The sequence below is a fragment of the Cupressus sempervirens genome, chromosome 10 (genome assembly GCF_028749045.1).
Source record: "Cupressus sempervirens isolate cs-2001-9-10 chromosome 10, ASM2874904v1, whole genome shotgun sequence".
Taxonomy (NCBI): Eukaryota; Viridiplantae; Streptophyta; class Pinopsida; order Cupressales; family Cupressaceae; genus Cupressus; species Cupressus sempervirens.
Genome location: NC_143127.1, coordinates 297542603 through 297562722, shown reverse-complemented (window position 1 = coordinate 297562722; position 20120 = coordinate 297542603). Strand labels below are relative to the sequence as shown.

The following is a 20120-nucleotide window of genomic DNA, read 5'->3' as shown; positions in this document are numbered from 1 at the left end:
AGTATGAAGAGCTCGTGAGAAACGACATAGATGGAAACAAGTGCAAAACTGATGAAGAGCGCTGCCATGTCAGTCCTCAAAGTTGTGGAGAGAGGAGTGGCTACTCCAGGCAACAAACAGCCCATCAAGACGCAGGTGGAGACTCTTCCAACCAAAATCAAAACCCATTCACCGTGAATGACATTGAGATACTTGCAAGAGTAGAACAAGGGGTTAGAGCTTGTGTGGTCATTGAATGAGAAGTCGAGGCCAGGTTTGTTGAGGAGCATGAGAAGCTGCAGAGAAAGGGCGCCGAGAAGAAGAGAGTCCCCTGGAATCCAATGTTTCTTCTGTTTGAATGCTCTCCAAGCATCGGCTCCCAAAAAGAGAATTGTAACTACACAGCCAAAGGACAAGCCAACAAAGGCAATGAGAAGGGCAACAACATATAAACCACCATTGAGGCTTCCATCGTCATCATAGCCTAATATCTCAGACAAGGAAGACACCCAACTCTCCATCACAAGACAACCAAAATCAATAAGAATGAAAAATGAAAAATTTGATAACACACACAATAAGCCTATAGGCTTAATAAATAAATAAATCGAGTGCATCAAATTCAAACATAATTAAAATGAAAAATGAACAGTTTGATGACACAGATGCGACAATTTCCTCCAGCGAATTGAAAACAACGTTGTAGTTTTAGGGCCCACGCGGCTAACTTGAGGACGCTTTCAAATATCGGTAAAGAATCTGCTTGATCGTTTACTATGATTAAATCACCCTTTCTCTATTATTTAATATAATAATATACTTGGTTTCGGCACGCGTCTTTGAATTTGACGAATTTCTTGCTAATTAGCCTCAACACGTCTTTGAATTTGAAGAAGTCTATCACATAAGTATTTTATTCTATCATTTTAAAAAAGAAGGTACGGCAAGGCAACAGTTAACGTTCCGGATGCCTGCAAATTACACAAATTTCCCAGATGGAGACCAATTGCTGGGGTTTTTACAACGGTACATACTTTGTTTCAGGGCCATTGTTGCAGGCCGCAAGCGTTGCAGAGTCGGTGAGCTTGTCTGGTGCCTCCCTCCTAGCGATTGCCTTTCTCGTATTGGATGGTTGGAGGGCTTTCCAGAGAAAAGAACACTGGATTCCATGCGATTCTTTCGTTCTCGGTGCTCTCACTCTCCTACTCCTCACCCTTCTCAACATGCCATCCGCCCTCTTTCAGTTTCCCCAAAATGGTATTCTTATGTACCATGGTGTGAATAACATTGCAAATTGTTCCGAGGCAATTTCTAGAAGAATGGTTGTTCTGGCTGGGAGGGTCTCCCTCTGTGTGGTGATGGGATGTATGCTTCCTGGCCTTGCCCGCCCTCGCTCCTCAGCTCTACTTTTGTGGGCTGACATGGCCGCTCTCATCATAACTTGCTCAGCACCGATTCTCCATCTTTTTAACGAGATTTACGTATTTGTTATAGTTAATTTCTACTTTGAACTCTATGCAATATACAACTCTAGATTAGTTGTAAAATTGTTGATTGTCACAGTTACTTTATTAGTCGCATTTGTAAGCCTGATTCTTCTTCTAGTTTCTGCTGCTTTGGCCAGTGTTTCCATTCATAAAATCGTTTCTCATAAGATACCCCTCATTCTTTCTAATTCTACTTTAAAGAGAGATTATATAGTCTCTATTTCTTATTCACGACCATTCTGGCCAAGTGTCGAAGACCAATTAGTGAAGTCATGGATTGTAGTGTGCACTTCTAATCCTCAATATATAATCGCCAGATCAGTGCTCTCCTCATCAGTCGCATTGATCATTACAGTTTGCAATGGAATTCTGGTGTTTGAGGTAGTGCAGACAGAATTCACTGTGAATATTCACATGGTTTTTCACTGGTTAGTCATCTTACTGGGATCTAGTGTCATATATTGCAGATGGATCACATCAGTAGTGTGTTTCCCAAGAAGCATGGAAAGGAAATGGGCGACCATAAAAAAATATTTTCAGACTGAAGATTTCTGTAAAAAGGTATTTGCTAGAGTTGAAAGATGGGTACAAAAGCCATGGACAAATTCACTACTACATAGAGGGCGATATGAAGACATTTTTTGAGACAATTTATTGGTCAATTGTCTTAATCTCAGACAATAAAAAAGTTTTGTATCGTGGCAAATTTTGTATTTAACTGAATGTTTTTAAATAGTGTCTTTAAATATTGTCTTTATAAGACAATATCTATCAAAAGTAATTTTGTCTCATAAGAGACAATTTCACATTTGTCTCTTTGAAGACAATATATCTTCAATCAAAACTATTATCTCTAGAGAGACAATATGTGTTTATTGTCACTCTAGAGACATTATTAAACAAATCTATTATAAATTATTTTAAATTGATGATTTTTCTTTTTTGATTTGTTTTTTATCCCACAAAAATTATGAATATAATCAAAAGGCATCTCAAAGTTCCTTCTCTTAAAATATGTTGGAAAGGAAGAAAACTAATGAGTATCATTACGCATTCTATTAAGTGCATTTTTGATGTGTTCTTTCATGTTTTCATTTTTACAGTAAACAGTATTGTTTGCATGGTCTACCATGGCCACAATCCCGTAGACAGAGACAATCAGTTTTCCTTCGTATTTCTTAACATCTCCAAACAAAGAAGAAACCAATGATTGAAATATTTTACAAAAATTCTTCTCTACCTTGCCTTCCTTTGAATCTGAATCAGATGACTTGGCCCTTGAAGACTTTGGATTGAAATTCATCATCATTACAATAATGGAGTTTGACACCATATCACTTATGAGGTCAAACACCCATTGTAACACGACATAATCTATTCCTTCTTACTTCACTATAACTTTTCCATGGACTTTAAGAGTCAGAACTTCATCATTTGAAATTTCTACACCCGCGTACAATTGTTGGAGATGGCTCTTAAGTACAGAGAAAGCTCCCTTATATGGGATTGATAGTCACTATGTAATAGTTCCTGTTGAAAGCTGGGTGAATGCATGATGATCTTCAGGAGCTATCATCTGGTATGGGAAACCTTTTCTCACCAGTAAACCACTCACTTGATTGCCTTCTTCAGGCATCTTTTCTGCTAATGCCTTTGCCATCTTCTCAGCATTAAAATGCATCTCTAGTATTTGACAGTTCTTTGGTGACAAAACTCTCATATTTTGGTCTACAAATTGAGACAGTAGCATCTGTTTAAGGCATCCCATTTCATTTGCCTCTCCATGCACAAGAGTTATGTTAGGTGGATGTAGCTCATTTAAAAATGCACTTGTTTGGCTGAAATCAACATGCACAAAAAACAAAATATAGTGGACCTACATATTCAATGGAGCTTGCAAGCCATTCATCAATGTCGCCTCCTTTGGTTCATTCAGTATAGTCTTTTCCAGCATACCCTTGACTACATACCTAGGAATCACACATGCATTCTTCCTATTATGACACCAAATATCAAAGAGTTGCCTCGACACACCACTCTGTAAGCCACCTGGACTAGCCATGACTACTGAAGGCCCATCATCCTCAAAGTTCTCAATGCTTTTCAGAGGTAAGATGTGTTTGAAATCAAATGGATTTGAACCTTCAAATTGAGTACGTATTCTATCATTCATTGCATTGATGTATGTTTGATAAATAGCTATACACCTTTTTGCAAGAGGAGAAGCATAATAAATGGGAATATTATGGAGCTCTGGATATGCTACCCAATATTTGTCAAGAATCAAAAGAAGCTCCTAAGCATGACCCAATGCATATGCAGGAATGAGTACTCTTCCAACCTGAGACACAACACTGTACACAACATCAGTGAATCTTTTCTCTCAGACAGCTCTAGGCTAATGAAGTTGCACACCATACGTCAACTCAATTATGCAAACATAAGGGGAGAAATTTGGAGTTTCAGCAGCATGAAGGTGATGATCTACCTCACGCAAGTAATCCCCAGTATATAATACATGCACCCCTGCAATGTCAACCATGAACATTGCTGCACCAAGGACATGACCAGTTGTGTAACACCAGAATTGGATGCCATTCACCTCCTGAGTATGGTGGAAATCAATAATCTCAATCTTATCCATTGATCGAATAATGTCTTGCTCATCAAATAACATATCCAGCACTGAAACCTTGCTTACTTTCACATAATTAGAAAGTAGAAGTTTGTAAATAGCTTTGGTTGCATGTGTCATGAATACCCGTCCATTGAAAGTTGTCTTCTCCAAAAAGTAAGGAAGTGATGCTGCAAGATCCAGATGGAAACAAAACAGTCTTGTTCTTGTAGGTCATGTAAACACAGGAATGACCAACTTCATTGCCAGCCCTGAGAGAAGTGATGATCAACTGATCTGCCTCTCTCCATACCATCAATTCCTTCTGCTTCAATGTACTCATGGTTGCTAGTTCACAACTGAAGCCTTCACAATGTTTCCTTATTCAGTATATATGGCCTTGGAGAAGTGGAATGAAAAGTGAGGAATGAGAGATCAGCTGGCATGCTGGTTTGGTTTCAATACCTGTTTCCTATTTTCTCACAAGAAAGCAAAGATAGTCTTGGGACAACACACATAGACTAGACATCCAATAGTTGTAGAAAACATCAATACAAATATTCAATGTAATTATTTTCACTATTCAAGAAAATAACATAACACACTAACTTGACCAGAAAAAATATTTTAATTATTTTATTTCCAATGCTCAGTTTCTTACAAAATGATGTGGGAGCTCGTCACCACAACATAAAAGTATATTATGGATATGGGATGACCATAATTGACTAACAACATTGAATTTCTTTACTCTATATGATCATATACACCTACCACCATATTTAATGGTTCAGTACAAAATATCCTTGATTTAAATACATATTCTATTGAAGAAAACCATAAGCAAAGATAATCTTCAGATGTGAAGTGAGATGTCACTCTTTTTATAATCCAAGATCTTCAAATTCCTACACTTTTTGTACTATCTAATATGGTACAATCCCCAATGATGTAAATGCCCATCTTAGTGGGATATGTGGCTTGTAACTCATAGTGAACACCATCAAGCTCCCATCTAAATCTGTCTTTGGAGGTAACATAAAGAATTTTTACTCTGATATGAGATGCCAGAAAAGACATGATTATATCATTAAAAAACCCCCCATATTTAGTCACCACATATAGATTTTGAATTTATAAATTGATGTGCAATTTGTTTAGTTAAATTGATAACGGAAAACAAAGTAGATAAAATTGCATCCAATTGAGCACCACCTACTTTAATACTCACATTATTTTGGATCTAGAAAATTATCATTTCAAATTTCAATTGATATAGCATATTTATGTATGAATTACATTCACATAAGAAGAATGAATGAAATAAAAAAGAACTCACCAGCCACTAAAGAATATCTAGCTTTTTTGGTTGTTGTCAATAGCTAAAAAATTGAAATAAAAAACAACATATCTACAGTCATTGTCGAGGGAGCGAGGCTATGAAATTAGCATAGCTTTTTGTCGCGCCTCTAGTTTTGTTAACAAAGAGGTTTGTTTAGTTTTCTCAGCTATCTTGAAAAACTGTACTGATGCACTGTCTTCTACATCAAGTCCAAAAACATGCTTTTGCAGCCCTCCAACACATTAATGGTAGTAGTTGCCTAGTTCAAGTACCATCAAATATGTCACTAATGGCCAAGTTTCTTTTGAACCAAGTTAATATCTCACCAAGAGCCTATCAAACAAACTCTTAAAAAGGGTATCAGCTATCACACTAGAACGTTACATTCTTAGCTTGTTTCTTAAATCAAACAAATCAAAGAGGAAGATACAAGTTTTAATGATAGACATATAGATTTATAGATATTTGCATAGGTTCTAGGATGTTTATGTTAATATAGAAACCTAAAATCAGCAATAAATAGATAGATAAGATAGATAAATTATTAATGTCCAACAAAAGGCCACAATGTGGGTCTATGGGACTGGAAGCTTACAACAAGGAAAAAGCAGACAAACGGAGCACCAAACGGTGTCCACAAAAGAACAAGCACAACAAAAGAAGAAGAAAGTAGGAAACATCATGGAAAAGATTAGGTATCCATCTTCACAGGGAAAAAGTCCAACAGTGACTGATATGTGTGGCTACCAGAAGCCCTGCGATGAAGCTGAGTGCCACGAGAGGAGTGTCACTGGCAAAAAGGTCCCCTGTGTGGTCTCATCGATCTGGAATAGCCCGTGTTAGGGAAACTGTATGGTCACTTCACACCCCGAGCTGGAGTTAAGGGTGAGAAGAAGGTTGTAATAAGCTTTTCCTAGGTCTAACTACTGGGAAATGAAAGCTGTAAAGTATGGTCACGAAGCTGTAAGGACTCACAAAGATAGAGTGCAATGCAACACTGATCGGTGTACCTAAAAAAATATGAGAGGGGTCTGCAATCTCTACACAAACAATAAAATCTCCCTCTAATCTCATAGTATATGGGGCATCTGAAAAGAAAGTGAATCTCAGATTCTACCTCTACTAAGGTACAAAGTGTACACACCTGATCCTCTCTAGCAACATGGTGATCGACTTGAATCCGAAGTTTGTGCGAGTCCACCCTAAAGGAGCCAAGGGAGATACATAGGGCGTGAGTCCAATATCTATGTATGTACTTAGGACGTACAATAATACCATCTCGGATAACTAAGAAGTGCTCAGTGTAGAAAGCCATCCTTGGACATAGTCCCCCTGGAGGATCCACCTAGGTTCATGTGATATACTTCCTGTAAATGTCAAGTCTGACATGCCTGTTCAACTCCTACTGAGAAGGGAGTAGATGAGAAGGGGCATCCAATGAGAACTGGTAGGGAGGAAGATGATCAATGTTGATCCCCACTGAACTTAGTAGGATAGTAGCCTAAGCATACCAACCGCAGGCTCTAGTGGTAGGATCAATGTCAGCAATAGTAACTAAGGAGCAGTAGGCTAAATAAGGGCATTTGTGTTGGCCTTCCTTCGAGTTAGCAAAGCCACAAAGACGATGGAGAAACCAGATCAAGTAAAAAATGGCTACAAGCCTAAATGGGTGAGCACCAAACTCAGACAAAATAATACTATGGACTGTAGAACTGTGACATCTGATAATCTGACGGAGGAGCATAATCTAGGTATGCTCAATCATGGCCCAATCCGAGTCTAAAAGAGAAGGACCCCAAACCACCAAACCATAGAGCACTGTGGGTCTTACTAAGGAATCCAGGAGGGATAACTTAGATGATGTATCCTGAAAGTGGTGTCTGAAGCACTATCTCTCGAGCATGGCAAGGGAACCCAACCCTTTACTGATCTGAGGCTGAATAACTGATCTCAAGCTGAAATGAGATCCAGAAAATCTAACCCCAAGGTATGTGTAAGATGATGTAATCTCAACTTCCCGACCCTAAAAGTGAAAATGGAGATGTGAAGTCTTCAGATCGTTGAAGACCATAACTCGAGTCTTCTCAAGGTTCACAACCAGCTGTCTCATATCACAAAAATATGCAAGTCTATCTAAAAGCCTCTAAAGACCCTCAGGAGAGGAAGCAAGAAGAACCACATCATCAGAAAAGAGAAGGATGGAGATCAATACCTGGTGTAGATGACAACCATCACTTGGAAGTGAGGAGTCACGAAGAAAAGCCTCGACTTCATCAATGTAGATCTTGAACAAGGTGGGTGAGAGAGAGCCACCCTGCTTCACCCCAATGGTGCTCTGGATAGGATTAGAGAGGCCCTCTATGGTCTTGAGTCTACCAATCATAGTCTCATATAACCTCATAATAGCCGTCAATAAGATCTCAAAAATACCAATACCTCTCAGTCTTTGAAAAAGGGCTACTCTGGGGATGGAATCAAAAGCCTTTCAAAAATCAACAAAACAACAATAGACTTTCTTCGAGTGATGTCAAGCCTCCTCGATAATAGCTCGTAGTGTAAAGATATGATCTATGGTCTAGTAGTCTATCCTAAATCTTGCTTGACCCTTAGCCCTGCAATTCCTCCTATCAAGCTCACTGGATAAAATAGTATTCAAAGATGTAGCATAAATTTTGGCAAATGTATTCCCAATCATGATGGTCTTATAGTTTCTGAGATCAAAGGTCAGCCCAGACTTATAGATGCAGCAATAGGAAAAGTTTGAAAAATGATATTTTAATAAGATGCAGCAAATCATTACTATTGTACCTTTTACCAACCATATCCAGCTTTAAAAACAAAGAATAAAGACAAATGAAACAATTGTTGATGCGAGTTTTGTGCCACTTACATAACATATTAGGATTTGAATATTCAATATGAGATATTAAACATGCAACTCCTCTCTTGAAAAGTTAATACTCATGAGACATGAGTATAACTCCAATGTTTCTTACACCGTTGGATACTCGCTCAGTTTTATCGATGTGATTCGTTGATAATCATGTAGGCAGCCTTACGTAAATTGTTGAGGATAACTTGGACTTTGGTGGGATGAAGGTGATGGTGGCTTAGTTTGTGAAATGTACAGAAGTAGATAATGTTGATGGTCACAATGATGGAGGGTGTGTCTTCCGATGATGATGTTGATGGGAAAGCAATGGTTGTGGAAGTTGAATGGATGAGTTCTATCACTTGATCTACTCTAACTTTCTTCTCTCTAAACTTCAACTACCCAACTATTCACTATTCTACTCCTACTCCTATAAATGGAAGGTTAGCAAATGGATGGGGATCAAACCTAATGAGAGCTGATCAGTGGCCTCACTTCCACAGGTGCAATGATTCAAAGGAAAAATAAACTAGTTTACCACACAAAGCTTCCCAACTAGCCGCTAGGATGCTAGTGGCCTAGTATTGATCCCTATCAAACATTTACCAATGCTACCATACAACTATTCATCTACTTTAACTTCACTTAAACAACGTCAAATGCAACCAACTTTAACAACTTGAGAGAAAATCTAACTAAGTGGAAGTAAAAAACATGCAATAACACCCAATGTTCATGATCAACATGCCAATCGCAACAATGAAAAAGAGAGCAATTTTGGTATTATTTTTGCAACAATTTCTCTAACACTTTAGAAATGAGAGAAAATGGCCTTTTATAGGGGCCAAAAATAGAACGAACGGTGGAGATCAAAACAAGATCAACGATCCAGATTGGATCCTCAAAATCCTAATTAGGGTTGCCACCCCATCGGCCAATGAGAAGCTACCACCTCATCAATGGACCAATGAAAAAAGTGAAAAAAGTGGCAACCAATGAGAAGGCACCAAAATGGTGGCCAATCAGAAATAGACACTTGTCCTATTCTAGAAGAAAGGGAAATTTGCCACTTGGGCTTACATCAAATGAGCTTCTAATATAACTCTTCCTTTTTCTTTCATTTTCTTAGCTAAGGCAATGAACTTAGCTATCCTTTCATTAACTTCTTCCATAGGAGGACACGGTGTGTACTTCACCTTGAGTTTTGCTATTTTCGCCATGCTATTCACTGCTTGTTGTATTCTTTTGTGATCCTTCTCATATTCCTTTGCAAATCCAATAAAAGCACTGAGAGAGGAAAGGGTGCCCAAATGTTTTCTCTTGATGGAAACCTTTCCCAACTCATCCTATCTCGATCCAAAATCTATTTCATTGATATCTTCTTCTCTAATATCCTCAAAATCAAGTGCCACCCCAATGTCACTCATCATGGTTGAAATAGAAGTGTCAACGCTTGGACTGTGTCATGCAATCTCATTATGTATCTCTTCAAGTGTTCTAAATCTATTAGTCAATGCAACAAACCAAGATTCAACTATACTCAATCCTCTCTCATCAACCAACCTAGCCCTTTGCAAATGTGCCTCTGGTAGCCCAATGAATGCCTGTAGCCTAGGAATAGCCAAATCTCTGATGGGAAAGAAACCTTTCCACTCTTGTTCAAATAATCTAAACTTATCTCTAACGGTTACTAATGACTAGAATGTCGAGATGAAGGAAGGTAAAAAATTTCACCCATCTTGGATTGTATCACGGATTTGTTCCCTAACTTCATGTAGTTGAGCTGATATCTCTCCTGAATTGCTCCCACTATCTTGAGGAAGGGTTGCCTGGTGCAGTTGTTGGATAGGCCGGCTATCTCTCCAATATTTGTTCTCGGCCTCCAACTTTACTATCCTTTCATTTTCCTTCCTTAACCTTTCTCTAATTGATGCTATACCTTCTTTGACCTCCTCACACTCCATATCATCTATTTTCCTTCCCAAGTTATGTTCTACTATCTCATATTCTTGGGCTACAACCTTGTTGACTGTTGGAATAACAATTTGAACCTTTTGGTGATCATCATTGCCACTCTTGATTACCCTTTCCACTGTTCTTTCCATTTTTTTTTGGTTCTCTCTATCACCCTTTTCTATTAACCCTTGGATGTCCTTAGTTGTATGGGCCTTTATCACCTCACCTCTTGGCATAAGCATTTGTCTTAACCATAGTGGCGTAGTACATCTCCCCAAATCTAGATTTGGTTCAACTAACAAAGCATCACCAATGGCCTCGAGTTCCTAACTTATTTCCTCGATGTCGATTGGTTCGTCTTCTTCTCTACTAGTTTCTTCCATATCATTTCCTTGCTAGTTCTTTGAGAGAAGGGAGTATTCAATGCTTTCACTATAGCCACTTGATTTTGAATCAAAGCTCACCTCCACCACATCCCCTTTATCATTTGAATCGACCTCTTGGCCTCTAGCCTCAATTATACTCTCTCTTGATGGTGCTCCATGTTGTCTCTTGGCTAGAGTCTCTGGATGTTCTTTGCCTTTCTCTACCTCCAAAACTTTCTTCTTGCCATTTCTAATCATTTTCTGTTGCTGGCTATTTCTTTCATTCCTGTGTCCCACTTATTCTGCTTGTCTTTCTTTTGGCTTCATCATCTCATAGGTAAGGGGAATCCTTTGCCTTTGTAGCTTCCTTAGTCCTTCATTATACCACGATTAAGTATGTAAATCCACTACCCTTGTAATTGGTTCCAAGGAAGGATCCTGATGGTCATCCCAATCCACTGGATTAAATTTCATTCCTTCTACTATATCATAGTCTTTTCTCAACACATTTCCATGATCCTCCAGTTGATTCGGACTATTGAGGCCTCTCCATCTAATAGCCCTCATCATGTTCACCATTAGCCTTGAGAAAGCTAGCTTTCTCACATGAAATTCATCTTTGGCGTTCGCCCAAAAGTCTTCTATAGTGGGAACATGACCAAATTCATTTCCAGGAGATGCCTTGATAAGACCATTAGGGTCAAACCCTTGCCTTGCTTTGTACCATCCTAGATGATACCATTCCAATTCCTTCTCTACGGCTTCAAAGGAGGCCCGATTTGTGCAACTATCATTGCCAATTATGATTGAGAATGAAATGCCTATTTTCTCTTCATTTCTCAATATTCTATCATAATGCTCAAGTTGTCTAGCCAATTCTAATAAAATTACCTTGTCAAGTGGGTACCTTGGAAGCCTCTTGGGACAAAATGTACTTCTTGCCACTCTAATGTATGTAAACTACAGAAATTGGATGAACCAACTCCCAAACTTCTTAATTCTTGCTTCTACTTCTGATGAAAGTCTTTTAGCAGTTGTCCCTTGTAATACCCTTATTGTCTTCATGGTGAAGGCATCGCAAAATATCTTGTAATCTTTTTTATTTCACAAATGGAGCTGTGGATAGCATTCATGTACCAAATATTGCCCCGATCCACTACCAACTTCTCCTAAGGCCTTAAGTCCTAGACTTTTGTACAATCTAGCAATTAGGTAGAACAGATAGGAGCTCATGTAGAAATTGCCTTTGGTTTTGCACGGTTCTGAGTTGCAATTCTAAGTTCTCGCTTATGATCTTGGCCCAATCAAACCTTCTTTTCCCTTTCTCAATCTCATCAATGAAGAAGTACATCTAGTTTTCAAATCTCATCCCTTGAGCTAGGCCCATGATCCGACTGAGCAGAACAATGATATCACCATATTCTGGTGTGAAATCTGCCATTGTAAGCCTCAATGATCTGTTAACTCCTTTCCTTCCCTCGCGTATTCAATTTTGCTTTAGATGAGTGTAATAGGCCCCTTGGTTAGCTTGAAATGACTTAGTTGCTTGATCCATCATTACAATCGTCATGCCCTTATACTGGGGAATGTTAAATGTTTCTTCAATCACTTGTTCACCAATGCTAGCAAAAACTCTCTTCCCTTCATCAAAAATGATCGAATTACTATTTAGATCAAATATGGATGCACATTCTATAATCAATTCTGGACAAGGAAATGTGGGAGGAAAGGCCGTTGCGTGTACAATTCCACTCTTGTAAATCCTTTTTTCCAAGGGGGATTGTCCTTCCTTTAGTCTGTCCCTCATCTATATCATGTCCACTGTGCAGATATTGGTGTCAGTTATTCTCTTCATTTTCGAGAAGAAGGAAGTATTGGGCATCATATCCTCTTTGTCTTTCTTAGTGTTTTCCCGCTTGGGATTCTTACTTGCACTATCATCCTCCATGCTCGTCACCCTATTACGGGATGGCAGAGTGGTGGACCAAAAGGCAAGAAGAACCAAGCAGAGCAATCCTTAGCCTAGAACGAAAGATGAATATTCAACTTAAGCACTCCTTGCAACTCTAGATGATGAAAATTCACCTTAACTGATAAACTTATAGTGACTTTTTGGAACCTAGGATATGACTTTCAAGTAGTTCAAATCCCTTTGCAAATTAGAAATTTACACTCCTAAAACTATCCAACACTTGCCTTCTATGCAAAAATCAAACTTTCATATGTATCTCTTCTCCCAACAAATTTGCCAAAATCTGGTATAAAAATGCAGTCCTAAGTAGGAAAAAAAATTAGACCTTCACCATGAATTGCTCAAAAATCAAAATTAGATCTGCCTCAATAAAATGCCAAGAATGGAAAATTTTTCCTTTGTCTCAAATTTACCCATGCATGGAGTCAGAAATCTGCCCAAAATGCTACCTAGGGCACAAATCACAGCCCACAAATGGAGGAGAAAGTTACCACAATCTGCAAAAGTCTGCCCACAAGAAAAATCACCAAGGCCTAAAAATGGAGAAATGCAAGCAAAAATTTCCCAAGCATGCAAAAAACTGCCTTCCACTAAATTCGCCTCCACAAAATTTGCCCAAGTCTGGAAAGAAAACTGCTCCTCCACAAAATTCACCCACATGGAGAGGAAGAAATGATTTGTGAAAATGAAATGGGGAGGAGACTCCCTTTATAGCCAATTTTCTTTCTCCATAAAGCTTGCCTACATGGTCTAGGAGAAAACAAAAAACAAAAATTAAATTCAAGTTAAGGCCCACAATTAAATACTTAGCTTACAAAAAATTAATTTTGCCAAAAGAAAATTACACTTTTAAATTTACCAATTAGCTCCAATTGCAAAATGAAATTAAATGGCCTTGAGGGTGTTAAATATTTCTAATTAATGAGGGTTTAGTAATTAATACGTCATTAAATTTGGATTTTGGCTAACCAAAAGCCATTTTTTCAATATTAAATTACTAAATTCATTAAAAACTTAAAAGTTTTCAAGGCAATTAATCCAATTAAAGCTAAATATTTTGCAATTTTCTACCAAATCAATTTTGCAGAGCTAAAAATTAAAAATTACAAAATTAGAATTGCATTTAGAACCAAAAATTAATTTTTTGCAATTTTCCACATTTCAACAAAATTTAAAAAATTTCACCAAAGAAAAATTTGAGATTTTCCAAAAACTTAAGTCTAAAAAAATTTCTCTTTTGAAAATTATCCAAATTTACAAAGTTAAAACCAAATTTTCAAAAGAAAACGTCTAAGCACAAATTTCACAACTTTATCCTGCCAAGTTGAAATTAGCTTAGAAAATTATTTGACCTAGGGATAAAATTGATAGCTCTAGAAAATCAAGTAGAAACTAGGTGAAAATAAGCTAAGCCTCCCATATCTGTCCTGAAGGTGCCAAGGCATGACATTTTCAAAACTCAAAATTTTGGGCGATCCAAAAATTTGCCAAGGTGATTAAAAAGGTGGGGGGGGGGGGGGGGTGGGCAAGATTTGGGGAGATGTGTGAAAACCTCACAACAACAATCAACATCAAAATTTGTTGTACCTATACTTAAAAAAAGAAGCAATCAACATTATGAAACAACAACAGCAATTAGGTAAAAGGCAAGAGTTGGTATTTTGAAAAAGGAGGAGATGATTTTGTGTATACAAGTGATTAATTTCACCCCTCGTTCAACCAAATATTATCGAAGGCCTTGGGAACCATGTAGGAGAGCATACTTTGAGTCTTCCTCTAAAGCCTCCTTTTCAAATTGGTGAATCTATATTAACAAAGAAAACTAAACTTATAAGGTCCAATGACTAATTAAATACAATTAACTTGACTTTTTATTTAAATAGAAAATATAACACATTAAATATCAACTTAGCATGCCACCACGAACACTATTATATCCTCCAGATCCAAGTTTATGAGATCCAATCTTTGAAACCTGAGCTTGGGTTGCAATCCTTGTATCATGAAGATGTCTTTTACCTCCTTTTTTAGATGGCATATAGTTTGGATTGTCAACAACCTTCCTCTTAAACTTGGCATCTTTTAATAATTCATCCCATGTAACTTGATCTGTGATCCAAGCTGGACATGGATACTTCAAGTTTTTTGCCAATTTTGACCTTAGATTATCTCTTTTTGAGCAAATGCACTTACATGCAATATCTAGAATAACATCTCTATTAAAACTAGGATTACCAAATGTTTTTAAGACATCTTTAAAGAGTTCTTCCTTTTTATCCTCTAGTTGTCTCCTCCAATCCCTTTGGATGGTATCTCCAAATAGGTTTTTTGCATGGTGATAAATAAAGTGATAAATTTTTAAGCCTATACCATCCTTCAACATGTTGCCTCTAGAGGTGAGTAAAATTGTTACTTCTTGCAATCCTTTTGTAGTTACTAATGATACATTTGAGGTCTTGGGATTTGAGGCAAATGCCATTACAGGCACATAAGTTACTTGGTCATTTACTTCCTATATTTATAATGGAATTATGAAATCAGTTAACACCCTACCAAAAATATTAAACTATTTCCAAATTTGAAACAAGAATGAAGACATTATTCATAAATGAGATATGGCATAATAGACAATGCTAACAAATAGAATATACAAAGGATACCAGTTATTTTTCACACAGTTATGCAGCAAAAAAAGAATACTAGTTTGTTTATAATATCATTGATGTCATAATTGATAAATACATGCATACACATATCAGTATTGTACTAAGAGCAACCAAAAATAGCAAAAACAGTGAGGTGCCTCCCAAAACTGAACCAAACACGCACGCCAAAAATTACCTATACAATATTAGAAACCTATTATAGCAGACCAAACTATTTAACCATCTATCCTTATGAAACCAAAAATAACAGTTCTTTTAATAGGAATTTGTATACTATTGTATCGACAAAATTCACTAAAGTAGTAACTTTTAAGTAAATACTCGTATCAACAAAATTTAGTAAAGTAGTAACTTGTAAGTAACTACTAACAATCCTTAAATGTATAAACAACTTCCACCAAAAGTAGCCATCTAAAAGCTGATTAAAACCATCAATTAGAACTATAAAGAGCTTCAATAAGGCTCCAATCTTTTTCTAGCTCCCAAAGCACCTCTGGTTAGGTGTCAAGCTTCCCAGTTTGTAGGCAACCACATCCAGCTAATTTTTTGAGTTGTCTCCTAATCTTGGATTTTCCTATGGTTATATCCATGACCACTCTATTTAAAAAGCCATCCATAATCTGAATGAGAGAATTGAGGGCATTATCAATAGCAATACTTTATTCAGTCATCCTTCTTTCTAGCTGATTGATTCTCTGAATGACAAGGGTTCATCACGAGCCTGCATATCCTAGTTTTCTTCCTCATTATTCTAAGTAGCCGCAAAATTCTTGTTATGCAGGGTCTCATTATTATGATTATTAATAGACTGTTGAATAGGCCTAATAACTGAGATGGAGGTAATTTAGTTATTCCCACGTAATTTATAAAACTTCTTCTCTATCGGTAGGCTTATAAACAACTTTTGATCTATTGGTTAACCAAATTAAACATCCACGAAACATATAAACATGAAAAGCACAAAAACACTGACACAGAGGACACCAAGGTTTACATGGAAACACAGATTGGGGAAAACCATGGAGAAGCTAATTGTCATGAAATGAACACCTGTTAAGGTGACACCAATTAAGGTGATTTTTACAAGAGGCTCATTGCAATTTGGGTCACTACCAGTAGGCTCACTACCAATGTGGTTACTACCCATAAATATAATGAAGACTCCCTGCTAATACAATCAAGCTTGTAGCTAGAATATAAGAAATGAATATTGAATCCACCACTAAAGAGGGTCACCAATACTTTGCAACACAGTCTGCCACTACTTGCACCAACTTGCAATAACTGTCTCAACAGATTTGCACTTACATCACATATACCTTGCATAAAAGCATCATGCACACTCACGAACTAAAATCTTTTCTCTAGTTATACCACTTTCTTTCCTCAAACTTGTTGGCCAAAATGGATTTGAAATGGGTCACATCAAGACATTCCCACGGTGGGAAAGGAATGAAACGTGGCCCAATTATAGGCATTACAATCAATTATAGATCTATATTGCTACAAATAAATGAACTTGGCAACAACAAGAATAATATAATATTGGTAGACAATTTTACCTATTCATCTACAGTGGTCTTAGTAGTCAATAGCAATGCCCTTTCCCATTATTGAATTTGTTTAATCATTTCTTGTCTGAGTTGAACATTTTCAGGAGTATCAGGAAGGATCCTTAGCATTCTTGATTATGTGTCTATATTACTCCTTAACGAAACTTGTTCCATTGTTGGTGAAAGAGTTCCTATTGAACCCATATTTGATGTCCTTCTAATAGGGGCATTCATTTCCAACTCAACACTAGCTATGTTACAAACATTGGTGTTTGATGTAGAGAATACGGTATGGAGTTTTGCACTTGATTCTATTCTTGTCATTGGATTTTTTTGTCTAGATAGAGTAGGTAGACCATGAGCCTCTCCACCAATAGATTGCACGCTTGTTGGAGAAGCCCTTGAAATATTCTACATGTACAAATACAAATATTTTGGTGGTATGATAAGGAAAAATAATGTAATCAGGCTTACACAATAATATGATGGGACCCTACCTTTTGCATTATAGTAGATGTATTGGCAGGCATAGATGGATCCTGTGTGCCAACATAATGCATGGTCAAATGAGTTAGTTTATAAATTTATTGTGTATAAAAAACATTAAAATTAGTAACTAAATAAACTAAAATATTTTAATTAAATGTATAATAATATAGATCAAATTTTACCACTAGTATAGTACTAGATGTACTAACTAATGTAATAGCAGTTGGAATGACTTTTGAGATGGCCTGCATTCCACAGATGTAAAATAACATTATATAAAAGGTAACATCATATAGAAGGTAACATATGACAAATAAAATCATAAAATATAGTTTTCAATCTTACCTCTTGCACCATCATCGTTATCTATTGCCCTTGTCCATTTTTTAACATTTCAACTAAAGCATTTAAAATCAATGGATCCCCCATAGAAGCATTTGTAGCAGTCTGAGCCACATTCTTTAAGAAGTACAGAATGTTACTTTAAAAAAATTACGAACATACTTATTAAACAACTTATGCAAGCAATATTACTAACAAATTTAAATTCACTCCCCTTTGACAATAACATGTACAAATTTCATTAAACTTCAACATAAGCAATGCTCATTATACTTTTTTTTTGAGTTTTTGGTATTACATTTCTGTTGACTAGGTGGTGATTGCATAAATTTTGTAGGCTTCATTTTGTGTAAAGTTTCACAAAAATTCAATTTAGAATTTGGGATGTGCTAGATTGTGTACCTCCACCAAATAGAAAAATGTATTTAAAACAAATGCTTCAAGGAATAGAACATAAATAAACTAAAAACATAAACTTTTCCAATTAAAAAAGTACAAGTTGTATGAATTGATGTTACAAACATGCAGTAAAAAAGAATTTAAATTACTAAATGTTCATTACATTTTGTGTATAACTAGAAACTCAATACTCTAAATATTTAATAATACTGTATTAAACCCTTACAATAATCTTGAAGTTAACATGGCAATCAAACCATATCATCCTCACATGAAATTTCCTCATCTGATGGCATAAATATCCCATCATCATTGGGCCCTAAATCCACAAATAAATTAATACCATCACTTTCATGGTCTTCATCACCTTTAGCTATAGGTAAATGAAAATCAATTAAGTCATCATCTTCATGAACTTGTTGTCCATGCGGTTCCTCGTGTCCTTCAAGCACTTCATTAAACCCATCATGCTCTTCATCGTGGTCATATACATCATTGAAAATAAAATTTTCATCATCAACATCATGGTCATTTATGTCTTCAAGTGGAACTTCAACATCTTCAAGTAATTCACTATCCTCAGCTTCAAAAAATGTTGTTCTCCATCCTCTTGGATCATAATCAATGACAAATGACCAATCAGGTTTCTCTTGATTTGGAATGAGAAATATCTGTTCACATTGATTTGGAAACATGTAAGGTTCAGAAATGGCTTCAAGCCTAGATGTATTGATCATATAGAATCCATTATGGTGCAAAAGGATTGTTTTTTCATCACCCACTTTGATTAGCCTGTACCATTGAACACGAAAAATAACTTTCTTGAAAGATGTAAAATCAAGTTCTATAATATCCTCCAACACTCCATAATATTGAAGTGTGCTTCTGATTGGTTGTATATCATTTGCATGTGAGTGACAATCTACCTCAAATGATGCTAAAACTCCACAATCATAAGTTTGTCTCTTCTCATAAACTCTTCTTATGTGAAAATGATGACCAAGATTCTCCATTGCTTTGTAATACTTTACCTAAATTCATTAAATATATTCAGTGGTTAGATTCAATGATACAAAATATAAAAGAAAATACATTAAACATGTCCAATATGTTAATATATATATGTATCACCTCCCCATTCACAAATCCTCGAACAAAGTTTAATTGTTGTGGTGTCACTCTATTCTTCTTTTTTGTTGCCTCATGTTCAATATTGGTCTTTAGCCAATTCCATGAGCATCTCTCTGTCCATTTTTTTTATGGCTGGCAGGTAGTCCTCGAGTAGTGTTTTGACCATATTTATTAAATATGTTGGCCTGTTCTTGTTCATCCTCTAATTTCTTTTGTTCAGCATACTTCTCCATCCAGTCTAACATAAAGTTGGAATTATATGCAATATACAAATGTAATGCCTCCCACTCAATTGCATCTACAATGAAAAATAAATTTGTTCAATATGTTATTAAATATATGAAGTCTTTAGTTGTTAAATTCAACATCAAAAAAAAGTTCTATTTCATCATTTTCGCATACCTTTTATCCTCTTTGATGTCCCCTGACCCTCTAATTTTTCTCCTTCAAATGAGTGAGGTTGGCTATAACTCCATAATTGTGGATCTTCAAGGTGCAATTGAGGCAAGTACTCACTTAAATGAACCATTGTCTAAAAAATCATGTACCCCTCAATCATGGATCCTTCTAGTCGACCTTTTGCCTAACAATTTTTTTTAAAACCTTCATATATCTCTCCACTAGCCACATTGTTCTAATATGAATAGGACCACACAACTCAATCTCTTCTACTAAGTGTACAAGGTAGTGCTCTTGAGAATTAAAAAAGCTTGGAGGGAAGCACATTTGAATATCACACATCATTAAGTGATATATTCCTCTTCCGGTATTTCAAATCTTCCTAATGTATCTCTTTAGATGAGACCCACCTACAACATTAGCATGTATTAGATAAAGATTAATAATATCTTCAAAACTGAAAGTATTAGCTTGTCTAAAGGCACAAGTAATGATGCACTTCAAATGATAAGATTCTTGGATGATTATGCATTATTGATTGAAAATACCTCAAA

General features: G+C 36.4%; 1 pseudogene; it reads right to left on the bottom strand.

The window, feature by feature from the left end:
- Positions 1 to 2499: 2499 nt before the first annotated feature.
- On the bottom strand, positions 2500 to 4423 carry LOC149533818 (cleavage and polyadenylation specificity factor subunit 3-I pseudogene; annotated as a pseudogene).
- Positions 4424 to 20120: the final 15697 nt, after the last annotated feature.